The sequence below is a fragment of the Mesoplodon mirus genome, assembly GCF_964341445.2.
Source record: "Mesoplodon mirus genome assembly, chromosome: 3".
NCBI lineage: Eukaryota > Metazoa > Chordata > Mammalia > Artiodactyla > Ziphiidae > Mesoplodon > Mesoplodon mirus.
In genome coordinates, this window is record NC_138978.1 from 105247687 (window position 1) to 105255478 (window position 7792).

At 55.8% G+C, this 7792-nt stretch overlaps 1 protein-coding gene across 1 annotated transcript in view; it reads right to left on the reverse strand.

Moving 5' to 3' along the window:
* The window catches only part of KCND3 (potassium voltage-gated channel subfamily D member 3), a 222352-nt gene extending 220308 nt beyond the window's left edge, over positions 1–2044 (reverse strand). Inside the window, exon 1 of the mRNA XM_082616187.1 lies at positions 1521–2044. The gene's annotated coding sequence lies outside the window, so the exon portion shown is untranslated. The remainder of the gene's footprint in view (positions 1–1520) is intronic.
* Between the last annotated feature and the right edge of the window lie 5748 nt (positions 2045–7792).

Below are 7792 nucleotides of genomic sequence, written 5' to 3' on the forward strand. Positions count from 1 at the left end.
CTGAGCACAGGCACAAGGCAACAAAAACGTCATGTCACCAAGGTCTGCCCTTCAGTGACCTCGGCAGAGAGCTGGGTGTGGAGAGGCTCTGGAAACTTTTACTTTCCACAATTTTATGACACATCGCTCAGCCCAGAATAGGGCCAGTCTGGGGGAGGAGAAGGTCCTGACAACCCAGGGGGCATTCTCCTGTGCCCACAGGGTTTGCATAAGCAGGCACGAAACTGACAGAGTGCCAAGCTGGGGATCTTGGGGTACAGGCCTGGGACACACACAGAGCTCCTCTTCTGCACTGCCACTCCTAGGCTGGCCAGGGCACTTTCCTGAACTCTTGTTTTTTCCTCCAGCCTCTTCAACAGCGAAAGGGAACAAGCCACTAATCTTTCTTCCTCTGGGGGTCCCTTGTGTACTTGGATTTTATTGCATTCAAGTAGAGACAAGGAAAAATAAACACATCTATTCCCACCCCTGTGCCAACATGTCCACATGGGGAAAGATACACATGTTTTGCACTGAATTCGTGCTGGCCCAGGCTGCTTTTCTACAGACGTTTAATATCCAGGTTCCCTTGAAGTAATGGTAAAAAAAAAAAAAAAAAAAGGCGTAAACCTAACCATCACTGTGAATTCATGCAAAATACACCATGCACCACATAGCAACCAGGTCTTAAATAGATTGCATTGTACCTAGGATCGCGAGAAAGTTCAGGCACCCTCTCCTAAGAAATACAACCGAGCCTTCTCAGTGCTATCAGATTCCAGGTCCGGAACCTCAGCCTGTTGCTGACATATCACGGCTGCCCGGGATAAAAGCAGAACATCTTGGACTCGATTCAAATGTCAACACTAAACAAGTGCAGGAATTTAGTTGATTCCAGGTAACTTCTCTGCCCAGTCCCTTCAGCGCCTCATCCGCAGTGTAAACATCTCGCAAAGTGAGTCCTTAGGAACGGCCTCCCCCGGGCCGCGTTGGCCCACGGTGTCACTCAGAGACCCTTCTCCGAGCTCGCAGGGTGGAAGCGGCGTCGGACAGGACCAGATGTGCGGGCCCCCAGCCTCTGGTAGGCACACCGCCGGATCGCCCGGCTGGAGAACTTTCTGAAGCGCCCCAAACTGCTCCCTGCTTCCACCCTCAGCCATTTCTCTCCTTCTCCCCTCACAAGGAGCGGGGGACCAAGCGAGCCGTCGCCACCTGCCGCCGGATCCAGTGGCGCTGCCTCTGGCACCCCCGAGGGAAGGCAGGCCAATGGAAGGAGGGCAGAGGTTCACAACCCCACCTCCAAACCTCACAGCGCCTAGCTGCCCCGGAGGTGGCTCCGCAGCCCAAGGGAACCGACGCCCCCGGGGCGGCTGCCTGCTCCCCCACGGCGCCAGCCCCACCCCCAATCCTTCCGGCGCCCCAGCGCCCACCCACCCGGGTGCAGGAGTGGGAGGGTGCCGCGTGGGCAGCCGGAGCAACAGGCGTGGGAGCAGCGCTCCTCGCACTTCCTGGCTCCTGAAGGCTGGTCGCGTTCCTCTTACCTTCGGCGAAGCGAGCCCCGGGCCCCGCACCCCGCGCCTCGCGCGCGTGAGGAAGCTGAGGCCGGGAGCCGGGGGCCGCGGAGGCGCCGAGCACCCAGCAGCGCGGGGAAGCGCCCAGCAGCCGCGGCTCGCGCCGCTCCTCCTCGCCGGCGAAGTCTCTCTCGCTCCCTCCCTGGCTCGGTCCGTTCGTGCGTGTGTCTGTCCGTGGGGCCCTCCCTCCGCCGCTGCCGCCGCTGCTCCAGCCCCGGCTCAGCAGCGCGTTCCCTCCCCGCTTCGCCGCTCCGCTCTCGGGCTCGCGGGCTCGCGGGCTCCCTCGCTCGCGCCCTGCCCCCGCCGCTGCTGGCGCCTTGCGGAGAGGAGCCCGGCGGGCCACCGGCTGCCTGGCGAGGTCCCTCTCCCGAAGGGGGAGGCGGTGGGGGCGCGGCGCGGGCGGGGCGGAGAGGAGAGTCCGGGGGAGGCGGCGAGGCTGCGCCCTCGTCTCCCTACAGATTCCCGGCGGCCGAGCGGCTCCAGGCCGGGCTCGAGAGCGCGGGGCCGCCAGGCAGCGGAGGGAGAGATGAGGAGGACCCGGAGGCTCGCCGCGGGAGGGTGCCCAGGGCGAGGGCGTGCTAGGGGGAGTGACTCCCCGTGAGAGGGTGTGTGTGTGTGTGTGTGTAGAGGGGCGCGCGCGTGAGCGAGGGTGGGGGGCAGGGAGACGAGGCAGAGCCTGGTGCGTCTCCCCAGGCCAGTGGAGGAATCCTAGGGTGTGCCTGGAGGTGGTGGAGTGTGCCGACGCGGGTGTGAGCGCGTGTGCCAGCGAGGGTGGGCCGGGGGTGAGCGTGGCAAGGTGAGCGCGGCCTGGGGGTGGGGGCGGAGCGGGGAGTAGGCGTGAGTGTGAGCTCGGGGGCGTGTGTGCTGGGGACCCGGGGAGAGGTGGAAGGGAGCTCCAGTGTGTGCGCGCGTGGGGTGTGTGTGGTCCCAGCTGGTTGTCTCTCACCGACTGTCCACGCGACACCAGCACTTGCTTGCGGCCGAGCCCTGCCACCTGGGGAGGTGGAGCCCGACACCGCGCAAGCTTCGTGGCTCGCCGCGGCTCTGAGCTCTGTGGCCGGGGTTGGAGAGGTCTCGTGGGGACACACAATGCCCTTGCCCCATGTAAGAGCCGCTTTCTTTCCAGAGCCCGAGGGGCACGACCCGAAGGTAGGGATTTGCCCTCTTATCCTTCCACGTGTACTCAGTACCCAGACCCAAAAGTCTGGCCTTGGGAGCGTGAACTCAACCCAAGTCCGCCCAGTCCCTCGGTCCCTCTCCGAAACCCATGGATTCCCACTGCCCGATGCCTTGGGCCAGGATGGGGAGCCGGCAGTCGGCACGTGCCCGGAGGGCCGGGCGGATGGAGCCCTGGAGCATCCGGAGAGAGTGGTATACGGCCCAGACTCCTACACTCTCGGCCAATGTGCGCAGAGGGTTCAGTCCTCTCGAGCCTTGCCAGTCCGCGTGGCTCCAGCTTTCCCTGTGTCCGGAATCCAGAGATCTCGCCCTGGGTACCCGGAATCGCCTGGCGCTCCGGAGGCGAGGCGGCTCTGTGCCTCAGCAGGGACCGGAACGCAGGGCTTGAGCGACCACAGTTCTGGGTGTGAGACAGAGACCGAGGGAAAAGCAAAGTGTGCGGTGAAGGGAAGGGTGTTCTTGAAGGGGCTGGGAAAGAACATCTCCGAGTCCAGACGGGGCTTCTGGCTTGTGAGAACCCTTGGCCCTTTTGTAGATTAAGTCACTGTGGCCTGAGCCCCAGTGGGCCCCTGGCGACTCGAAGCCCCTCATTCACCCACTCTCCCCAAAACCCCCTTCAGCTTCTCGTTCTGAAAGGTGTACACTGGCCCTTCAAGAGCTGGGCGTGGGCTCTATTAGCATTTGCCAGAAGTCCCGGAGCGGTGTGGGATTTGCATACTGATTTACATACAGTAATAATGATTAACAACAGTGCCGCTCCCTGGCAGACAAGGGAAGAATTCAGGGAAGGCCTTGGCACTGCTCCCACCTCCCTCCTCCCATCCCTCGGGGAAGAGCTAATTTTCTCACAACTTCTCTGACCCCTAGGAGTTCCCCAGACTCTGGGTGGGCAGGCCCATGGAAGGGCGGTTTCCTTCAGTCCTCCACCCCCATGTCCAACTTGGGAGAGTTAAAACCTGGTACTTTATTTCTGCCCAGGTTTGAACTCTTGTGCATTCCCATCTTTGTTTTGCATCTTGCGGGTAGCTCAAGGGCTGAGTCTGCCCCAAAGCTTGGAGATTTCCAGGAACAGTTAGATTGGGGGCATCGTCCTCCTCCAGAGAGGTATACTTACAGGACAATTGTGCTCTCTCCTGTGCCTGGTCAGCCCTGTTTGAAGACAGGGCATTGATTCAGAATCCCCCCTCCCCCTCCCCAACACACACACACCTGGCCCCATTCCTCCCAGGCTCACGTCTCATCATTTACGTAAAGTAGCTATAGACTATACTCTCCTTTCTGTTGAGAAGATCTAGAAGGAAAATATGAAAGACTTAAATTTCTAGTCTAGGCCAGTGTGGTTTTTATTTACCATCTCTTCTCACAACCAGGTGACCTGGAAAATAAGAGAGAGAGCAAGTGATGGGCAGAAGGGAGGCCCCTTGACTCTGTCGGCTGAAGGAGCCACTGCCTGGAGATGCTGCCCTCCCATGGGCTCCCGCCCTCCACTGCATCTTTCCAGCACTGCCTGGCCTCGCCTTTCCCCTCTCTGCCTCTGGCCTGGCCTGGCCAGGATTCTCAATTGCTTTTCCCCCATGACACGGCCGCTTTTCCTTTAACTCCCAGCTTCTATTTAAAAAGCTAATTTGGGAGCTTGTCGATGCTCCCAATTCAGATATTTTAAATAGGAACTGAAATTTAGGAGCTGCCAGGGCACTAGAATTCCTTCCCTTGCCACCAGCACAGCTAAGGCATTTGTTCAGTCAATCTGCTGGCCCTGGCCGTGTGTGTGTTGGAGAGAGAGAGAGAGAGAGAGAGAGAGAGAGAGAGCGAGCACACACGTGAGCTCAGGGTGTATTTCAGGCTATCTTTTCTATTTAAAGATGGTGCTCCTATGGATGACTGTGCTCTGCGTGTGTGTCCTTTCCAAGCTGTGCACACATGAGGATTCTTCTTTAGTCCTGTGGCTCTGGCCGCTATTTGCAGAGCTTGTCACCGTGTGGACTGTGGGGGTAAGAGGTAGCCCAATGCCAAGTCCGCAGCCTCCAAGTTTGCTGACTTGCTGGGGCTGGTGTGTCTGTTTGGGGATTTCCCAGGGCTGCTCTGCTCAGGCTCGCTCTTAGAAGCTATGCCTCAGAGTGTCCATAAGGGTTGCTCCTACCCTCACTGCTTGTGGCTAGACTGCTTCACCAGTTTGCCCCATGATGAGGCAGGAATTTGGAGGGTGGGACCTCTGAGGGTTGCCGGCTTTCTATATTCAGGGTGCTGTGGATCTTGGAGGTAAAAAACAGACTTTGAAGTCAGACTGCCTGGGTTTGAACCTGCCTCTGTTATTTACTAGCTGTGTGATCTTGGGGAAGCTACTTAACCTCTCTGTGCCTTGATTTCCTCATCTCTAAAATAGCAATAAATAGTACTATCTACATTATAGGGTCTGGTGAAAATAAATAATTATCACGGGTAAAGCACTTAGAACGATGCCCGGAACATAGGAAGTACAATATAACTGTTGGTTGTTGTTGCTGTTTAAGGCAGGAGTGGTGCCAACAGGAAGTGTGAAGAAATCTGCCTGGAGAGGAAGGTAGAACTGCTGGACCAGACACACAGACACAGGAAGACACACACCTCCGTGCATATAATAATAACGATGCCAGGCCACAGCCCAGGATGGGTCAAGTTCACCTGGCTGAGGTAGTTGATTCCCAGCCCCAAAGAGGGAGACGTCTGATGAGGAATAGAGGAAGAACCACAGGAATGGGAATAAGGAAGGGGCTGGATCATGTCAGAAGCCCATGGGGCATTTCTCGGGGGTAATTTTATGCTGGAGAAGTAAGTAAGGACCCTAGATACCCATATGGATGCAGCCTCCCTTATTTACCTAACTATGTAAAGCAAGGCTTTATGAAAGCAGAGCTGCAGTGAGGGACTTAGTAGGGGCGGCCCTTCATTCTGAGTCTCCCTTGGGCTTGGGGTCCTCTGGCTTTGATTCTGCCATTGCCTCCTACCCCTTATTCCCACAGATGGGCATATGAGCATTTACTCAGTGGCCATCAGAGTTTATTTTGCCTCAGTCCCTGAGCAGCTAATCAAGGTACAGAGAGGTTAAGTGGCTTCCTCAAGGTCCCACAGCTGGGGATTCAGGAAGCCACTAACAGGAGAGGTAGTTCTAAAGGACCAAGCATAGGAAGGCTGTCCAAGGGATCCAAAGCAGCATTGCAAGTCCTTGGATTGTATCAGGCTTAACATATCAGCCTTAAGTTGAAGAGCCGCCATATTCTGGACTCCTTGCTAGTTCTCCAATAATCCGGTACCGTAGATATAATCACCATTTTATAGGTGGGGAAACTGAAGGTGCTTGATGCATCTCAGGCCGCACACCTAGTGTGAAGCTCTGAACCCTCCCTCTTGCCACTCCCCAGACTGCTGCATTTTTGCTCTTCTGAGAGCAGAGTGGCCCCCTCCGTCAGATAGAGGGTCTGCCCTAAGAGGACGCCCTTGACCTGGCTCTGTTGGCCTCTTCTATCGTCTCCTCTGTAGGTTGGGTATGGGGTAGGGACTCAGTGTGTCCAGGCTAGGGTTGTACCCTCTGAGTTTTCTTCAGGGTGAAATCTTCCTGAGGAATGCCAAAGGCTGGTGATGCCTTGGCTTCCTCTCATTTTCCAAGGTGAGGTGGGTGGTGGTGGCATAAATGCTGAGGAGTTTTGCCCAGTCTCAGAACACCAGGGCTTCACCTGTGGGTATCAGCCCAGATTGCCCAGCTTGGCCAGGCCAGGATGTACTGTCAACAGTGGTGGGCCTGATGGCTGAACTCCTACAACCATCGATGCTTCGGGTCCTTCCTGAGGGAGTGGAGGAAGCCTCACTCCCTGCAGCACTAACCCCATTTGGGAGGCCAGCAGTTGCCTGGGTGGTCATCGCATTAGCCAAGATGCTTAGACCAGTGATGGCAAATGAGAAGTCGTCAAAGTTGGCTCGAAAAGTCAGTCCTTCCAGGGGACCAGCTCCAACCCAGGCAGATCGTGGTGGGGCATAGCCCAGTGGGGAGGGCTTCTGCTCATCAGGACCTCCCTCAGAGGGAGATGCTAGGTGAAGAAAGAGGAAGGGAGGGGAGAAGAAAAGCAAATATGAGAAGGGGACACAGGCACTGGAAGGAAAAAAATACTACTCATCTGTTCAGTTTCTTGCTGGTGAGAATTTGGAGGAGGTTTGGTAGAGGCTGAAGGTGCAGATCAGAGGTGCAGGGACTGTTCTCTTCTTCCCTTGTGGCTCCTTTTGCTTGTGTGCTGATGTTTCCCACAGTTCTGTCCTTCATCTTCTCTGCATCTCCATCTGCCCATTTCCCTGGAGAGTTGACAGGAGCCCCTGGTTTCAAGCCCATTCAGGTTCTGACCATTGCTTCCTGAGCTCTCCCTGACCCCTAACTATCTACTGTGCATCTCCATCCTTGTACACGGGCACCCCTCTGCTTCATTTCACTACTCGCCTTCAACCTTCTACAAAAGATTGTTTCCTCTAAAAAACCCTGTTCTGATCCTGTCATCTCCTGCTCTTCCTTTCTGGTCTTACCTTCTTCTGCTCACACTCATTTTTCTTTCCAGCACGCAGCCCTTTTCTCTGCTACTTGACCAAATCACATCTTTTCACACTGTCGTGTCTTTGTACGTGCTGTACTGTCTTCCATAAATGCCTTCCACCACTTCCTATTTCCTATTGTCTTCCTAGCAAGCTTCCACTCAGCCCCAGACCTTCAATACCCAGCCCAAAGGTCACATAAGACGTATTGGTTAATTTCAGCTCCACACCTCAGGAGGAACTAAGCATTCCCCATTTGGGCTCCCACAGTCCTTCCTGCATACTTCAAATATAGATTTTATTCTCTTATTACCTTGGTTGTTTGCACGGTGGCCTCCCTCTCTGACTTTAAGCTGTTTAAGGAAGGACCACATCTTAGCCATCTCTGAATGTGCTAGCTCAGTGCTTGGCACATTGCAGATGCGCAAGAACGTTGCATTAGGGATTTATTTTAACTTTCATTCCCATGGCTCCCTTGATTGTGTGTAACTGAGAATATGTGATAAATTTGT